This window comes from Parasteatoda tepidariorum, chromosome 11 (genome assembly GCF_982258835.1).
Source record: "Parasteatoda tepidariorum strain Cologne lab strain chromosome 11, Ptep-v5.0, whole genome shotgun sequence".
NCBI classification, from domain to species: Eukaryota; Metazoa; Arthropoda; class Arachnida; order Araneae; family Theridiidae; genus Parasteatoda; species Parasteatoda tepidariorum.
The window spans coordinates 66,834,463-66,855,172 of NC_141765.1; positions in this window are offsets into that span (position 1 = coordinate 66,834,463).

A 20,710-nucleotide genomic window follows, 5' to 3' on the forward strand; every position below is an offset into this window, starting at 1 on the left:
TCGTGTCGTCAATTACGAAATTGTGGAGCTTAAACTTTATGATCCACTGGCCCCTAACGGGCTGCTGCGGCAATGCTTTACTTTTTTACTTCTATTTGCTTCTATACTTATTTATTCATTTTTTCACTTTCATTTAACTAATTGTCTTTGTTTTTATTTCTCTTTTGTTTATTTACCCCTTCTTTCATTCTTTTTCTTTTAAACTTTTTCATTTATATTACTTTTATTCGTTTAAGTTCATGTTCAATTATCCATTTACTTAAAAAATATTTCATTTTTTATTATTACATTTGATTGTACTCGTATTGAGAAGTAAGATGAAGTAACTCTACAGAAAAAGGAAGCTGAATAAAAAAATAGTTGATCGAAATGTAAGGGGAAGGAGGTATACAAAGAAGAAGATGCGAAGTTCTTAACAAGCAACAGCTGCTTGTATCTCTTCTCTATCCACCTTCACAAATGTGTGTGGGGTCAAAAATTCCATATGGCAAGAAAACAGATGCATAAAGAAACACCTAGACAGATGTCTTAAGGTGAATAAAACTTTTTATGATAATTTTACATTACATATTTCTTACCGTGTCATTCAAGATTGTAACCTGTGTTACGAAGCTATGTCTTAACCCAAAAAATAGGGATCTTAATTCTAACATGACCTTCATATCTTTTTTCTATGTTTTTAGCTTTTCTCATATTCAAATCAATTTCTCATATTCAAATTTTTCTCAAATCTTTTACTCTTTTGATATGTTGAACAAAAGTTAATATAATTCGATAGAAATGTATAATAATTAATTATAGTCGATTCATTTAAACATAATATCGATTAATCAAAATGTATTATTCGATACAGTTCGAGTACTGAATATGAATTCTTAATGATTTTTAAAATACTTTATAACATTTTGTACACCCCAGCAATAGATTAATAAAAAAAAATCTGTAAAAAAATATTTTTACACAATGCTTTATTCTGAGTCGATCCTATAGGAGCATTTGAAAAACGTCATAAATACATAAATTGCGAAATGCAATGAAAATATATAAAACATCGCATAATACAAGAGGAATGCATAGTATTTCTCAAAGATCGTACATAGTATCTTAATATATATTTTCAATATCCTTCAACTGTATGATGCAACAAAAACTATGAACATTTGAATTCGCAAATTAATGTTAAACTTAGCTAAAACACTTCCAAATTTTGAGCAATCATCTTTTTGGTCGAAAAAAAAAACATAAAAGGAATGGAAATAATCATCAATAATAAATAAGTCAAAAACTACCAAATTTCAAATGTCGTGGAACTGGGATGCATTCGCCTTTAACCGTTTTAAAGCTTTATTTTCTAATAAATTGGTATAAGATGATTTTAATCCCTCCCTTGCATTCAGAAATTCCTTTATCAAAGCAAGTTGCAATATTTTACCTAAGAAAAGAACTCCTTAATAGCTGGGTACGAAATCATAACACTATACAAATAAATGTAAATACTGTAAATCCATTACGTTTATCAATTATTATCTTTAAGATTGAGAAGATTTCCATTAATAAAAAAGTACCATTTTGCACGATATGTTCATTGCACAAAACGAAATATATTATTATTATTTCACATGATTTCCTAAAGAAATTTTATTTAAATTTTAAAAAAAAATATTGGAATAAGAAGGTCTAATCAACAAAACTTAGTGATTTAGAGAGTTTTGTTAAACTAAACTCCTTAGGAAATATATTTTTTGAATTTGATTTGGTAATATCGATTAATAGGGAGTTTGGTTTCCTTTGAAAAAAATAAGAATAAGCACCCAAATTAAACTCATATTTAAGAGGTGAAGTTTCTTAAAATTTTCACTGAAAGAGTATGAAGAAAATGAAAACAATCACAAATTCGAATTTTTTCTTTAAATTGCATACATTCTTCGACAAATAAAAAGAGTGAAATTTTTATTATTAATCTCAAATAATGAATTGAAGATTACTGAATATTGAGATTGCGCCATTGAATAAATATATTTAAGAGAATACACTTTTTAAAATTTTCATCAAAGGAGTACTTGCAATAAAAATAATAACGAATAAAGGCTCATTTTTTCAAAATGACATGCAATGACATTTCTGTTACTGCTCTTAAATTATGATGGAAATTTAGTTTCTTCACTAAAAGGGAAAACCATTTATCACTTACGACAAAGTAATAAATTGTTAATGCCTCCGTTGAAATAAGAATTCTACAGAAGATAAAATAAACTTTCAGTAGACTCCGAGCAAAGTAAACAAATTGTAGCATTTCTTCCAGTGAGTGACTGCTTGTAGTTTGTCAGTAGAATCATCGGAAGTGCTTGATGAAATGTTTGAAACAGGCTTTAAGATACTTCAACCAAGAAATGAATCCATCCAGCATTGGTAGCTGCTTTCAGTCAACCCTGAGGAAATCTGTAATTCTATAGTTGCCCAAGACACAAAAACTAGATAGAAATTGATAAGATAGTCAGGCAGAGACATAAAAGCTTGCAACATTTGCAGGGAAAACAGAATTTATGCTTCCTCACATTTCTTAGGGGAAAGTTGTTTTCAAATAAATGGTTGGCTCTACATGATCTCTAAAATTGTGTTTTGGACACTGGTATGTAGAGAAAAGAGTGAAAGGGCCACGCATCCATTTAAAAAAAGCATCCACACTGTTTAACGACATTAATACTATAAATGTATTACTACTATTTTCATTATTTATGTTTTATTTCTTAAACAGATAAATATTTGACGGAAGCAAAGTATATCGTGAAAAATAAAATATAATTTTTCAAATAAATTTGAAAATGAAATTTTTGATCACTAAAACTTTGTTCTTTGCGTATAAAAAGAAAAAAAATATTCCGCTTTAGATAATAAATTTTTACCTCAGAATATTTTTTTATATTACATAAAAAGGAATTTAAAGCACGGAATTGATTATTTTTCATTAATTGAATTGGCTTTCATTTCCCAACTGTGATAGCATTCCTCTTTTCGGTGGTATTTTATTTTATTTTGTAACCGTCGTTGAGCAGCCGACCTAAATACTTGGGTTTATGACTACTAATGTTCAACTACGTAGCCTTTTAATTTTGAACCCAATTAAGAAGACAATGAAACTTCAGGATCAAGTATTGGGAGAAATTTGCCTTGGTGTAGGACTTTTTGATGGAACTAATCCACCTTTGCTTTACATAGAGAGGAAAACCACGAAAATCTCCCTAGGTTAGCTCGATGGCAAGACTCTAACCCATGATCCGTCTACCACTGAGGATATTTTACGTCGGCACGGTGGTCAATGCAAGCAGGATGCGGAATTCGTATCGATCAGCCATCACTGGGATTCAAACCCGGTTCACCTCATTGGAAGGCGAATGCTCTATCCCCTGAGCCATCTCGGCTTTCAGGAGTATTTAATCGAGGATTGTGCCCCAAGCATCCTTGTTCTTTGGATATCGAGGGCAAACTCATATGCCACTTGTCTGGGACCACATTGTACACCACTAGTCTCTGACATTTCACGCTATAATCTAGGCGAATTATTTATCTTTGTGGTGGCTAAACATGTCAGAAGACACTATGCAGATACCTTTCCAAGGGTGAAATCAATATCAAGACAAGAATGCAAAATTTAAGGTGTTAGACAGACATTGTTTACATGTCAAAAATCTTTGCATATAATAATCTGGAAAAAAAATCTATGTTACATAATTAGAACGTGTTTCTTTGATTGAACAATAGAAGCAGATTTTAAAACTATTTAGTTCTTAAAAGTTTTGCAATATGCTTTTAATGAGTAGGAGAGAGTTTGACAAAACCGGGTGCTATTGTGTAGATAGGTGCCTTAGTCGTCTATCCATAACCAATCAATGACCAACCCTGATATCTAAAACACTGCTCCTTCGAATACAATACCAAAATTGTTTTCAGTTGCAATTTATCTAAAAAAAAATATTTACAAATAGGGATAACAACAAAAGGAAATGAATGGTATTAACTCAGGCAAAAAATTCTTTTTAGTTGTTGCGTTATGCCCAAAAACTTAATTCTCCCCTAGACATTAGCCCCTGTTGTTTGTCCGTGAACTGATAGCTGCAATGAAGCACGTTACCCTTCGGAAATCCAGATTTACTGCTATATAAACAATTGTAAACATTGCCACAATCATACCATTGCTCAGAAAAATATGAAGAAATAAAATATATTATCTCAAATTACTTTAAATTTTTTTAAAATTAAATATTCGCTTAATTTGAATTAGTTTTAAAATATCTCAATTAATAATGTTCATCAGTTTCATTATAAGTACTGTAAATTCGATAATTTCTTGCAATGTCTATGGCATGCATAATGTGATGAATACTATTAAATATTCATAGATACCCTAGGAAAAAAAAAGATTTTGCCAAAATGTTTCAATTTCAATCTGTTTGAAACATTGGACTATTTAAAATCAAACCTACTTTTGAATAACATTTATTCTCTATGCATCCATTTTCAAATCAATCTAAGAATTGAAAAAAAATCAGTAAACTGTAAAGAAATGTGAAAATGAAACCTCTTTGGATATCTTCTTATATTAAACTTAAAAACAATTTTTTTTATTGAGTTATACAATAAATAATTTTTTAGAGTGATTAGGGGGTGCTCGTTTTTAGCAACACCGAAGTTTATTTGAGCCATATTCTATTTTAAATAAGAATTTTTACTTTTGCTTCCTGTTTTTTTTTTTTTTTTTTTTTTTTCAAATTAATTTTGAATGCCTGAAAATTCTAATAGAATTAAATCTATTACATCCTAAAAATTTCAGAAAAAGAAAAAGTACTGAGCTGAAAGAAAATGAATAATAGCAAACCATGCCAATAGCCATGCAACACCAAGTTTGCATGGATTAAAAAAATTAACAGATATATTTTAAAGTTTTTATAGGTTACTATTAGCATTGAACCAAGAAATATATAGATTTAAAGGTTCTTCATTAATATTTTCAAACTAATTTATGTATTTAATCATATTATTCAGAAATTTCTATATCCTTATTTCATCTTTCCCTGTATATTTTACCTAAAATAAATGTTAATTTGAAATACTGTTAAGTTTGTCAAGGAAAATGTTTTTATTACTTAATATGATTCATTGAATTGGTCTCTAAACTATCTCATTTATTCTTAAAAAAATTTGAAAGCTGGTCTGAAAAAATGGAACATTATTTGAGAACTTACTTATTAGAAAACTCTCAAGTAAGAAAATGTGCTTAAGTTCCGATTTAAGTATCGAAGAAGAAAACTATTTTCCTTTCGTATAAATTTAACCTATTTACACAACCGTAAAAAATTCTGGGGGAATGAGACTAAAATGAACACAATGCAATTTGCTTAATTTAATAAATTATTCTAATTGTTTTCGAAATGTGATTTTTTGAAACAAACTTAAACTACACAATATTGTTTTCAACTTTTGGTTTTTTATTTATTTATTACGAGTTATTATTATTTTTTTTTTTAAAAACTTGAATGAAATTGCTCTAATAAGGGGAAAGGTGAAAACCATACACAGTCATGTCATTTAAATACAAATTGTAAAAAGGTAAAAACATTCTGGAAACAAGCATTGCTTTGCACAAGGATTCAAAAAAGATAGTTGAAAAGTGAATTACAAAACGGGTTTCCTCAATCAAACTGAATCAATCATCAATCAATCTCATTCCCTTAGCTGACAACATAGACCGTGAATAATTCTTCTAACAACAAACGGCAAAAGAGGGGGATATTCCTTTTGTTCGACCCTTGCGGTTTGAGGTAGATCTCTGGTAAATACGCCTACCCCTATTAAGAGTAAAACTGGTAAAACTATTTCAAGTGAGCACCACCAGAAGGGTTTTAACATAAAAAAGCTATTAAAATTCAAATTTAGCATTATATATTTTGTTTTACTGTTTGATCAAAATTTACTCAAGAACTTTAAATTTTCTTAAAAATAAAGGAGAAATTAATTCTAAGGAGAAATTAATTTCGATTCATTTTTACATTCCAATAATATTAGTTGATATAAATTTTCATTGTTTATCTTAAATGTTAATGTACACATTTGTATTCAAATTGCATTTAAATCATTGATCGTATTTCATTTAATTATCACGAAATTTAAGTATCATTATTAAAAAATAAAAAAAACCTTTTCTGATTTAATTAAAATGCACCTAATTGGTAACTTGAAACATAATTATTTAAGATAATTAAGCAAAATTAATTATTTCATTAAAAATTTCTGTATCCAACTTTTACTAAATCATACAACTGGCAAGACACGAAATTTAAACCTTAAATAAAAATTTTATTGTCAATTTATTTGAAGCAGATACGTATTAATTAGATTTAACCTAATGCTTCAAAACTTGAAATTTTATTCGATTTGATAAGTTAAAGCACAAATTTAATCAGATTTGACAAATTTTGAGAGGTAAAATGTATTACAATCTATTTAAATGGTTGTGTAGTTTCAAAAGTTTTAAAATGCTTTGAGTCAACTATTGTTCCGGGAAGACATAAATTATAAAACAACTTTGTCTGGGGTGCTAAGTTATATCTATTGATTCCAATCACTATATCTATTTTAGGAAGCGGGGCACTTTTTTTTTCTTCAAGTTTTATAAACGAAAAATAGTTTTTACGATTATTTTTAATATTTAGAGTGGACAGTTTTTTCTGTTCGGGTATGGTTGTATCTTTCTTTTATTTATTTATTTTTTGTAAGGGACATTTTTTAGCTTAACATATTTTACCTCAAATTAAATCCTCAAAAGCACGAAAAAAACAAATAAGAAAAGCACATTTATCACCAAAAATTTTTTAAGACTTTTTAATTTATTTATTTATTTATTTTAACTATATGAAGGAAGTATTTTTCCTGTCTATTTACTTTATTTTTATTTGCCTACAGCTTTGTAATATCAAGGTAAAAATTATTTTTAAATTTAATTTTAATATTTTCAGGACAATAAATCGTGATCTGAGCAAATCTGCTATTTTTACACTATAAGTTTCAGAATTTAATGACATACCATAAAAAATTTCTTACGTATATATATATATATATATATATATATATATATATATATATATATATATATATACACCGAAGAGCCATTACATTATGACCACACTGCTAATAACATGTAGGACCACCTAAAGCCCTTAAAACTGCTAGAACCCGCCGTGGCATTGATTCCACAAGGTGCTGATAGGTAGTCTGAGGTATCTGGTACCAAGCGCACACCAACTGGTCCTGCGATTCCCTCACATTGCGAGGGGGTAGCGTGGCAGCACGAATTTGGTTTCTTCAAGTAGGGCCACAAATGCTCTATTGGATTAAGGTCAGGTGAATTTGGGGGCCAAGACATGACTTGAAAGTCACTGGAATGTTCCTCGAACCAATCCATGACGATTCGACCCTTATGACATGGTGCATTATCCTGTTAGCAAACACCATCCCCCCCAAGAAAAACTGTTGCCATGAATGGGGGAACTATGTTCAAGTATCTTACAGACGTCAGGGATTGTTCAATGAGAATTATGGGTCCTAATGTGCCCCATGAAAACATTGTTCCTGGGCGAGAAACCATGAAAACCTGAGCGAGCCCATTGTTATAGATGGAGGGCGGTCATAATGTAATGGCTCTTCGTTGTATATATATTTAGCGTGTTGTTAACCACTAGATCCTTGTAACTGTATTGTTTACACATGCCCGATTCTACTAAAATGACATGGAACTTAAGTAAATTAAGGCTCCACAGTTATAACTAACTTAGAGTTAGAGCTCCCTTTCTTTAAGATATATTTAACAATTTTCCTTTGTCTTAATTAGGCAATGTAAGCTTTAATAAGCGATTATTAAAATATCCTTAACCATTCAGAATTTCTAACGAATTAAGTTTATTTTAAAATTTCCTTAATTCATAAATTCCTTAAAATTATGAACTTTAACTTCTATTTAAACTAATTATTTATAAATCTTAATTTCCATTAAAATTTTCTTAATAACCTATAGAATAAACAAGGGACAACAGGCATAGAAGAAAACTCAAACCATACCCGTGTCTCCCTTGAAGAAAGTGGTGACGGCTTTTTCAATAATAAATCACACTTGTCACGCCCTGGTGCAGAGAAAAAGGGGAAAATAAATCTATTTTTCCCCATACTGTGACGGTTGTTTTCTTACGAAAAAGGCTTTTTTTGGGAAAGGACCATCATACCGGAAGAAACCGAAGATTACTAAAAATTATAATGCATAAAAGTAGGTTAAATTAGGTAACTAATTTTAAGAATTTGTGAAAGGAGTGGGGAGCTATACATCTTTATTTTTCTAATTACTTAAAATTTTAGTTCTACAAATTATCTTTCTTCATACCTCACAGCATATAAGAATGCGCCTTTCTGATACCTCAGTGTTCCCAAGATATAATGGGTAGTTTGTGTTTAGGGGTGCAAAAGAGAGGACCTATTTCTTGACCCTTCGAGATTTGTAATTAAACTTGTTTTTATTTTTAACAAACCAGTTTTACTGGTTAACAACGATTTGAAGTTACCAAAGTCGATCGTATGATGCACACAAAAAAAGTTCAAGTATTATAATTTAATTACTTTCAATCCAAACATTTATTCGTTTATTTATTTACTATTATTTTTTCTTGTATTAATTAGCAAAGAAATCTTTATTAATTATTGAATTAAGTTTAAAAAAGCAACTATTGCTCTCAGTTTTTGAATGAAGTAAAACTTTACATGAAAGAAAGTAAAACTTAATGTGACTCATGTGTAATTAATTAAAATAAAAAAAGTTATAAGATTTAGCAGCAAAATAAAGATTTTCTGAGAGGTACAAATGCAGCCTTTTGTCCCCTTTCAGGAACCCATGGTTCTTTTATCATTAACCTCGTCTTTTTTTATTGTCACTAACTGTCACAAATTATCTTGCGTTAACATGTACATACAGTTAAGAAGCAAAAAATTACATAATAATAGATCAAATTTTATTTTTAAACAATGTGCGTTAATGGCACTTTTGAGCGTAACAATAATAAAGACAATTTGTGCATTTAAAAAAAAAAGATTAAACAATAATGAAAATGTGTAATATAATATAAAAATATATAATCTACTGATTTTGAATGTCTTTAATCGAACCAAAATGTGTGCTGTCATTCTTCCGGCTACCCCCTCCCCATTGTCACAAACTATCACTAGTTCAAGAACCTCTTCCTTCTCCTTCAAGTGTGACGTCATTTGTGGACGGTCCCTAAGACTTAAAAAAAGAAGTCACTTTTCTCCCTATGTGGTCAGTTTCTGCATTCTATGTTAGGAGCAAGTGCTTCATTCATTGGTTAGCTTAGAGGGGTTCTAATTGGCCAGTAAAACCCCTAAAAGTCACGTGGGGGTCGAAACCAATGGTCAAGACTCAAAAAAGTTAAATTATTATACAGATTATAACCTTATCTATAATAGATACGTAAATGAAATAATTTTTAGATCTTTTCTATTTATCTAAAATTTCGGGGAAGTCGAAAGCAGCAGGGGACCAGGGAAGGGGTGACTCTGAATAGTACACCTGATTATGATGGTCAAACTGGATGGTGTCTGGGTTGAAACTATGTTTGGCACCTTTGAACCTTGAAATTATGTTTGGCACCTTTGCATCCTAGAAGTTTTTGCAAGAAAAAAAGATTAACAAAATATTCGCTTTTATTTATTTATTTATTTTGCTCATCTCAATTACTTTTTTAATTTATTCATCTTCACCCATTATCACGAATTATTTATTAATCTTCACCCAAAATTGCCAAAATTTTTTCAATAATGTTTTGTTTGTTAATTTTAAATATCTAAAAATAATCTAGAATATTACCAAAACAAATTTTGCTTGAAAGCCTATTTTTTCTGTGGAAGATGACAAAAACTACAAAATCTCTCTTTATGTATGAGATTTCTAGGAAATATATTTGATTATGTTTGCCGTGTTGCGAAAATAAAAGTATTTTATAAGGCTGTGTCTACTAGATTATTTACTGAATGTAATATAAAACGAGAAGTGTTATACCACTTTTTTTACTAGGAATTGTGAGAATACAACTACTTTCTTGTCGGAATTAGAACTAAACTTTTTAAAAATTAAAATAAAAGAATACTGAAAAAAAAATATATATGAAATTTATATTTAACGTTATTTTCGCGGGTACCATAAATAAAGATCCGCGTAGATACTTTTGCTGGGCATTAAATTAGAGATGAAAATATATTCTTACGAAAGAATTACAAAATTTATTTATTAATTTACTACTCTTTAGGATTATTTTATGCGTAAGTGAATTTTTTTCTTCTTTAAAAAAAAGAAACAGGAGAAAACGAAAATTTTACTCATCAATATTCAACAGTGGAAAAAAAATACATTGGAAAATTTTGCCTATAAAAAATATCTCAGTAGAAAAAAACACACAAAAACTATGTAATATATTTATGTACTAGATATTTTGAACAAGCAATCTGTTTTAATATTTTATTTTTTAATAAATACGCCACGTTCTCAGAGTTGGAATCAAAATTAACATTGATAAAATGCAAAAGAAATTATTGCCGCAAAAAAATAATAAATAAATACAAGAAAATGAATTAGTGTTTAACGTTATTTCTGGGTTCATCGTAACGAAAACTAAAAACATTAAGGATTAACAAAAAACTGAAAGATATTTTTGCAGGAATTGGGGGAAAACATGCTTACGAAGAATTTAAAACTTTCTTTTGAAGCATTTCAAATGAAATATTTATTTTATTATTTTTATGATTATTTAAAACGAAAAAGATAAAATAATAATAAAACACCTTTTTCAATGATATTAAAAAAAGTAGGAAAAATGTTATTTATTAAATACATTTGCAAAAATAAACGGATTAAAAATATTTTGAAAGTAATCTGTATTTGGTATTTATTTATTTATTTTTTTTAATAAATCTGTCGTGTTAATCTCTATATCGTTTCATAAAATTGACAAAAAGCAGATACATTTATGATTTGTTGTTGAAACAATATCCCCATGATGGTTATGTCTGACGATAAATAATTATCACCAAGGTTATGATATTTCCCCTGATCTAGCTACTCCTAGCATCTTGGCTGTTGCAGGAATGATGGACTAAAGCTGTAATTAACCTCAGGAGGTAAAGTGAGGTGGGGGCAAATTGTCAGGACAGCAAAATTTCAAGTATAAACTAGATTTAGCGTAAAATTGAATTTAAATGCATTTCGCAATAGGAACATCAGTTTTGTTATAGATTATTTGTTAATTATTACCAGAAAAATTGCTAATTATAATTAGTCATCTATGCCAATTCTGAAAAGGACGCGAAAAAGCCACAGTTTTTTCAAATTGAAAAGAATTAGAGATTCAGTTATGTAACATGGGAAAAACTAATGTAATAGCAATGCTACATTATTTGGGTTCATTAAAACTTTACAAAATTGTAAATTATTCATTGCTTTTTCTTAACCTTATCTAGATGAATTTTTTGTTTTTTAAATATTTGTCCTTTTTAAAGTATAATCACTTCTTCTTTTCAAGAAAGTGCAAAGTTTTAAATAAAAGCTTTGCTTTAAACTTTAGACAATCAGCTTGTTACTCTTTTATTTATTCATTTATTGAAATAGGAGTACAAAAAACGCACTTGAATTGAATAATAGATGTTTCCTAAAATTTTCGGTTTTTAATATGCATCAAATATTATAAATTTTTTTTTCACGTTAATTTCATTACAACTCTCAGTTTCTGTTTTAATAAAAATTAGTCCATAAACAATTCTTGAAACAAATATGGATTTCAAAACCAAAAGCTTAGTTTTTAAATTTGGGAAATATCTTTAAAAATGTAGCTTAAAAGATCATTAAAATTTCAAGAATGAAATCCTAAGGCATCTTAATAAACTTTTTTTTATTCCTAGTGTAACTTCAATAATTTTGATAAATTAAAATAAGTTTTTAAATAAAATAGATTATGAGAAATGTTTTAATTTAATTAATACAAGTTGATACGCCATTATACATTTAGCTTTGTCAAATTTTTGAGAACCTTTTCTCATTTATATTTTTTATTTCGATAATTAGAAATGGTTCTGAAACTCTATAAAAAAGTTTAAATATAAAAAGTAAATTGGGAGAAAGATACAAAAACGCTATTAAAATCAAACCAATAACAGTAGAGAAATGAGGATGTAATAAACATCAAAAGAGGATTAATTGTAGGGTGAAACTTAATTGTGTTTTTAATCTTGGTCATTCAACTGCTGTTTCCGAACGTAATCAAACCTTTCTTGTTGTTTATTACTCTCACCTTCTTGTACCGTAATTTATCAGATTCTAAAAGCGTTTTTGCATTTTCTCCGATTAAACATTAATTTGTTACTGCAATATGTATATGTCTATTTTCATTTTGATAAGGATTCCAGAAATTTGTATTAAGGGTGGTCTTTACGGAACACCCTATAAATATAATGAATACTTGATACATTCATTTCGATCCCAAATGTACAAGTTTAAAAACGTTATTTATAGCTGGATATCTCATAAATGTTAAGACAAACTTCTGAGGGAGTTAGGACACATCATCAGGCTTAAAACTGCATAAGAACCCATGCCCGAAAAGGGCGTCACGTCGTATGCCGCTGGGGGCACTTGCCTATTATAAGCTGTTTCGTCATGTGCTTCTGAACAAGCCATGATAAGAAAGCGCCCCTAGCCACGTACGACGACTTTTCCGGGCATGGGTTCCTATGCCATTTTATATACTGTTTATATGCCCTAAGTCTCCCTTGAAGTTTGTCGCAACATTTACGTCCCCTCATTTATATATAAAGTTTTAAACTAGTACAAAATAGACTAATAATGCTCTTTTAAAAAAATCAGTCACTTTAGGAGAAAACTAATTTTAGATTCAAAATACACACACCTGAACTAAACAAGATCAAGTATTTGTATAAATGCAATAAAAAGATTGTTCATTCATTTTTTTATAACCGTCGCTAAACCCAATTTTGAGGTTACGGCTACCAATGTCCAACTCCGTAGCCCTGCAATTTTGAACACAATCCGGAAAACAAGGGAGCTCCTGAATCAAGCGTTGGAAGAGATTTAGTCTTTGTGGAGGATTTTTGATATAACTTATCCTCATTCGCGTTACATTAAGAGGAAAACCACAAAAACCTGCCAGAGTAAGTCTGATGGCAAGGGGGCTTTAACCATGATCCGTCTGCAGCTGAGAATACTTTACGTCTGCACTGTGAACAGTGCGAGCCGAGTGCGGAATTCGTATCGACGAGCCATTGCTGTGATTCGAACACGGTTCACCTCATTGGAAGGCAAACGCTCTATCCCCTGAGCCACCACGACTCAAATTGATTAATTTCCAAAATATCAAAATACCAAAAAATAAGTAAGATTACAGTCACTCTGACTCAGAATCATGAATAATTTCTCTCTTAAGAAAACTCACTTTATTCATGAATTGCTAACAATCTAACTAAATTTATTTTTCTGTGATAAGCTTAAGATAAGGTGGATATCATATATAAGTAGCTTTCCTATTTTGAACAGTTATCGAAAGATAGCAGGATAATGAGCCTTTTCTTTAATGTTAACCTATCTTCTTATACATAAGTGTCTCTCACTTAAAAAATAATGCACTCCTTTTTCCTTCGCTGCTACTCAAAAAATGTATTTACAAGAACTTACTATTAAAGAATTGATCAAAAAAGGATAATATTCTTTCTAGAATAAAGAATAATATTTTGAAACATTCAGAAGTGTTTTACTTTTATCAAAAATACTTTTAAAAAAATGATGAGCCAACATTAGTTAAAAGGAAATTTTTAAAAAATTTCATTTACTCTTTTAGATATTAGTTTCTTCCATTTTTTTTTATAAGAAATTATTCATTTAAGAAAAACTGAATATAAATTGCAATAATATATTTTTATTGAAGTTTTCTTAAAAAGAAGCTAAAAAATGAGAAATGTTAATAGTTTCTATAAATTTTAAGCACAACTAAAAAAATTTTGAAAATTTCAAATTTATATAATTTTAGGAATGAGAAAAATTTAGCACTTTTCGCCTACGTATTAAATAAAGAAAGTTTTTCTTAAAGCATTTTTCTTTCACTCACAGATACGATAGCCCTAATCCGTTTATTTATGAATCGTATTTACAATGGTATCTTGATGGAAAATTCTGGAACACGTTTAACAACAATATCGTGCATTATTGCCGCAACAATCTCAAATTGATTATCGTGTAAATTAAACTTGATTCCTGTGAATCGGGTAATCAAGAGTTTTCCACAATTTACTTACGTAATCTGTGCATTAACACGGCTTCGTTCAAAAGTTTATTTTTCTGTTTTATCAACTAGTTAACTGATTGTTAGATGGTATTTATTGACTTTATTCTTTAGATATTAAAAAATAAATAAATGTTAATTTCTTTAATTGTAATAAGATTTTAAACCGCTTCTTCTTTTCTTTCTTTTTTTTTTTTGTATTAAAATTTTAAAGTGATTGATTAAATCAACTAATGTGTAACTTTATTCTTAGCGAAAATAATAATAACATTGTGTTAATATAAGCGTACGGAAACGTTGCCGTTGTTTCAGCAAAGATCTTAGTTTCACTTTAACGAGCCCTAAATAGGTATTGGGAAGATTATCTAGGTATTTCCCAGATTACCTAGGTAGTTTGAGAAACGAAAAAATTTTTTGACACTTTAACGGATTTACCTAGTTAATCTGCACATTAGCCAGATAATCTGTTTAATAACTAATTTCTACATTTTAACTGTAACAAACATGTCACAATTCTCTATGTTATAAATCATTCAAACAAAATACATATTTCTTTCAAGATTGCATACAATAGGGTTTCTGATAGCTCTGTATTTTTACAGCTCCTGGATTTCTAAATCGGACCATGGTTTTTTGACCTGAAACTTAAAGGTTAAGCACATATTTTAATATAATCCCATTTATAGACATTTACAATTTTTAAACGAAAACTACTTTATTTTACTCATTTATAAACATACCGCAATTATAAAATTTTTTTCCTTGAATCATTCATTTAATTGTCTAAAAAGTTCGCAGATTTACCTAGGTAATTTGAGAAATGAAACAATTTTTTGACACTTTAAAAGATTAACCTAGTTAATCTGCATATTAGCCAGATAATCTATATAATAACTCATTTTTATACTTTAACGGTAACAAACATATCGCAAATCTCTATATTATAAATCATTCAAACAAGAGGCATATTTCTTTCAAAATTGCATACAATAGGGTTTCTGATAGCTCTGTGCTTATACAGCTCCTGGATTTCTAAATCGAACCATGGTTTATTGACCTTAAATTTAAAAATTAAACACATATTTCAATATAATCTAATTTATAGACATTTGCAATTTTTAAACGAAAACTACTTTATTTTACTCATTTATAAACATACCGCAATTATAAATTTTTTTTCCCTGAATCATTCATTTAATTGTCTAAAAAGTTCGCAGATTTACCTAGGTAATTTGAGAAATGAAGCAATTTTTTGACACTTTAACGGATTAGCCTAGTTAATATGCATATTAACCAGTTAATCTATATAATAACTCATTTTTACACTTTAGCGGTAGCAAACATAACGCAATTCTCAAATCATTCAATAAAGATGCATATTTCTTTCAAGATTGCATACATTTGGGTTTCTGATAGCTCTGTGCTTATACAGCTCCTGGATATCGAAATCGCACCATGGTTTTTTTGACCTGAAATTTAAAAGCTGAACACATATTTCAATGTAATCCAATTTATAGACATCTGCATTTTTTAAACGAAAACTACTTTATTTTAGTCATTTATAAACATACCGCAATTATAAAAACTTTTTCTTTGAATCATTCATTTAATTGTCTTGAGTGAAAAATGATACAAAAAAGAGAGAAGCGTTCTACAATGATGCGCGGTGTCCTTTACAGCAGCAGTAAATCTTAGGACGAATGTGAAAATGTCCGACACCAACGTACATCATATGAATCTTCTCTGAATCTTGAAGGGGGTTTCAGTAAAAGAGTGATACTGCATAGAAACCTCTTTATACGGACCAAAAGAATTAGTTGAGACAAAAGCTATACATTAAAACTCCCAATTTGACACAGTTTAATAGATAAATTTTTCCAAAAATTTAAAGTATGGTATATAAAATCCTGTCATCGCATTCATTTTTATTTTATGGTTTACAGAGGTAAAAGATGTGTCTACTGGTCAATTTTTTAAATAATAACATAATAAGTTATATTTTTAGGTTGTTCCGTATATTTCAGTGGTTCCCAAATGGCGTTCTATGGAACCCTAAGGAAGAGTAAAAGGGGTTCTGCGAATTAGTTATTCCTTATAGCAGGGATGAATTTTGAAACCGGTGATTATATTTAAATACAACATATAATTCATAATTTATTTAATCTTTCTGTTGTCCTTAAGAAATTATTTCACGTGAAATATTAATGAAATAGAGATGGCATTTTTTGAAGAAAAATATAATATTTCTAATAACAATATATTGAATAAATTATAAAAACAAATAAGCATTTATAAAATATTTCATTGGTATTTCCTATCGCACACTTCAAATAAAACTAAAATAATTAAATTCTTTAATGAAGAAATAAGTTTCCTTAATAACCATATTCAAAGTTTATAGCAGTTCTTTTAACTTTTCATCTCGAAGTACACCATAATTCGTTTTTTTTTTTTAAATAAAAAATTTCTACTTATTCATATACACCAAAAACAAAATCATAGCTAGACTAAATATAACACAAGAACTGCAAATTTAAATGTCTGCCACAAATCCAAATTTTAGATTATTAATGATAGAAAGAGGAAAAACTTCATTCCTCAAATTAAATATTTCAAAAATAGTTTTTTTATATGTTTTAACCCTAACAAACTTCATTAATAAAGGCCTCTGAAAGATTATTAATTATTAAGGGTTCAGTAAGCGAAACAAATTGGGAACCACTGATAATTAGATTTCGTTCAATACGGTTACAGAATTAAATCTATAATTTCAAATTGTTAGATTATTAAACAGAGGTGGCATGAACTGAACAAACAAATTTAAATATACATAATATATTTTACACCTACACTGCCGCTCTCCATTCACCAGGAGTGATGCTCCATTCATATTTTTCTAATTAAATGCACATACATCATAGATATGCGAGGTCTGATACAGCAATTATAATTAATAAAGTCATACAGCTTGTGACAATACATAAAAGTAATATTCTACATTTAGTTAATGGTATACAGAGTGTCCACAGTAGTGACAAAAATGTGCATTTCTTAAATAGTAATGTTATGTTGTGAACATGTACCATTTGAAGGATCTGGATTACTACAGTTCAATAAATATGATATGCAAAATAAGAACTATCATTTTGTATTGTTAGTTTAATAGTTAAGGAAATGATGCATGAGCTGAACTAATTACAATAAAACTTAAATAATAAGTATTTTACATAAAGGATTTCAAAGCTGTTTCACTCAATACTAAGCATGCCTGTTTTCTTCTCAGCTACAAAGAAGAAGAAAAAATCTTATGACATGTTGTATTAATAAATTTTTCAATGAAAATAAAATGACTTAATTCATGTGTGTGGTAGCAGCTACAACTATTCAGATCTTACATCATAACAATAAACTGAAAAAACATATTCCCTTTTATGGATAAATTTTTAATTAAATATAATTTATTAATTTCGGAAAATTTTAAATAAAAAAAAAAAAAAACATTTGTAATTTTTGTATTTCGACTATATCAGGGAATATTAGATATGAATTACCCCTTACTTTTCAACTCAAGCATTTAAAGTGGTAGCGAAATTTAAACTTTAACATTTCATTATTAGTTTAATTAATTTAATTTTAACTTATATTTACTTAAAAGTTATACACCGATTATTTAATTATTGCATTACTGCCACTTAAAATATTGTGAAAAATGAGAATTTCCAGTTTGATAAGTATGTCATTCCAACAGAAATATTTTTGTAACACAGCATAATCATAAAATAATGTGAGGAGTTTTGATCCATATTACTAAAAACCTAATGGAAACAAATGTATACATTTATTTAAAACTATGAAGACAAGACCTTGGAAATAATAAAAAATGAATTGTAAAATAATGCTAGCCGCTTGAAAGAAATTTTATTTTTCATTTAAAAAAAATTAAGTTTATTTACACAATTTAATAAAGGAATTGTCACTGTGTGATCTTGTTTGGCCTCCAGATTTGATCTAATTTGATTCCGCAGTCTTCTAATTAATAATTCCAAATATTTATCATTTTTGAGTGATATATATATATATATATATATATATATATATATATATATATATATATATATATATATATATATATATATATATATATATATATATATATATATATATATATATATATATATATATATATATATATATATATATATATATATATATATATATATATATATATATATATATATATATATATATATATATATATATATATATATATGGGTGATTCTCACGAAGCATGACAATTCGAACCAAGAAATTTCTTCAAATTTAAAGTCTTCAAAATAATCTAAAAATTTTTTTGTATACTTCTTTAGCTACACTTATTAATATCTTATAGACAGCAGTGTAGTTTATTGACATTTGCTCGAGGAAAAAAAATATAATAGAAATTCACCAAATCTTGAATGCCAGGAAAATGATATATTACCTTAGAAGTTTAAAAAACAGTAATTTTAAGTTAATAGTAAGTAACTCAACTTAAGCTATATGTTAGATGGACCATAAATTGCTTAAATTAATTCTTATTATCCACTGTAGAAAGAAACAAAAAAAATTTTGTTGCTGATATGCACAGAATAAAATGATGTATAATAATCAATCATTAAATAAATAAATAACTTTGATTACATCCAAGCATATTACAATCATGCATAAACTTGGTTAATATTTGCTTTCCCTCTTTACAGTATTAGCAGTTAAAAAGAATTTCTGGTAACACTTCAATGTCCTGGCATTCATAAGCAGGAAAATGACAACCAGGATAATGACAAATTTGCCATTTTATAGCATATAACTTTACTTTTATTTAATATTTTGGCCGAAAACGCTTATATTCTGCAGAAAACAACAGTATTTCTTAAAATAACTCAGATAAATCTATGTAGATTTTGTTATTAATGATTTCAAGAGGCCAGGAAAATGACAGCATGAAAACCTACTGACCTTGAAAAATTTTTTGAAATAGATTTTGAGCCAGAAAATTGGTTCTTTATTCATGCAACAAGACATGTTCAGATGGGAGGGTATCTAATCAGTCTATTAACATAAGATATTGATTCCTGGCGCTATCTATTTCGGTTATAAATCACTAAATAAAAGTAGCCAGGAAAATGACAGATTTTTATGGGACAAACAAATTATTGACAGAAAAAATTATTTTAAACGAAGTTTTAGTAAGCAATACCCTTTGCGTATATCCTAGAAATGCTTACATAGGATAAGATAAAAAAAATTAGATTTTGAAAAATGTATGGGAAGTTTTGAAGCTAGTTATTATTGAAAATATTGTTTGGGACATACCAGGAAAATGACATTTTGATATTCAATTAAATTTTTTTAAGTATACAAAACAGCCAATGTTAGTGCAAAGTCATTTTAAAATGCTAACAGCAATGCTATTTATTAATTTTTTTTAAAAAAAAGCTCTTTTAGTTTTATAGTATTAGATCTTGGAGCAAATGACAGTGAGTTGTCATGTTTCGTGAGAATCACCCATATATATATATATACGTATATATATTTATGTATATATATACTTATATATTAGAATTTTTACATGATGGGAATTTTTCTTACGAAATACTTTTAAACTAAATGATTGAATTTATAAATAATACTTTTCGAATAGGGATATTTTTTAATTGTATTGAAATGAAATATTTAATTGTTTTTTTCAATATCTTTAACCCATCATAAAATATTTCTTATGATAGACTATTCTTAATTGGCATATAAAGCGTGAAATAAATAGCGTATAAAGCTTGAAATATAAAGCGTAAAATTGGCATATAAAGCGTGAAATGATATAAAGCGGCTTAATTGGCATGTAAGTTACATAATGTGAATTAGGAAAATTTTCTTTCAATTTATTAATTCTTGTATAATAATTGATTTTTAAAAATGCATCCAAATACATTCAGAAAAATATTCACGGTCATGAGTAGAATTTTTTTCTGAGGGCTGTTGTGTGTTTTAATGTTCTTTTTTCCAGGAACATAGTGTTTTGAGCCCTTTTTTTCCCCTTAAACTTTTTGTTTAAGAGCCTAACAACTTATTGTTTAGAAGCCTTTTTTTTTCCATGAATTGTTTCTTGGTGTTTTCATTTTCATGATTCTATTCAGAAAACACTCCAGTAAATTTAAAGCAAGAACGAAACCAAGCAAGTTTACTTTCTTTCCTTGTAAAAAATACCTCATGACTAAAAACATTAGAAAAAGGGCGATAAAGCGCCAAGAGAAACCACTACGGTTTGTCATTGGCGGGAT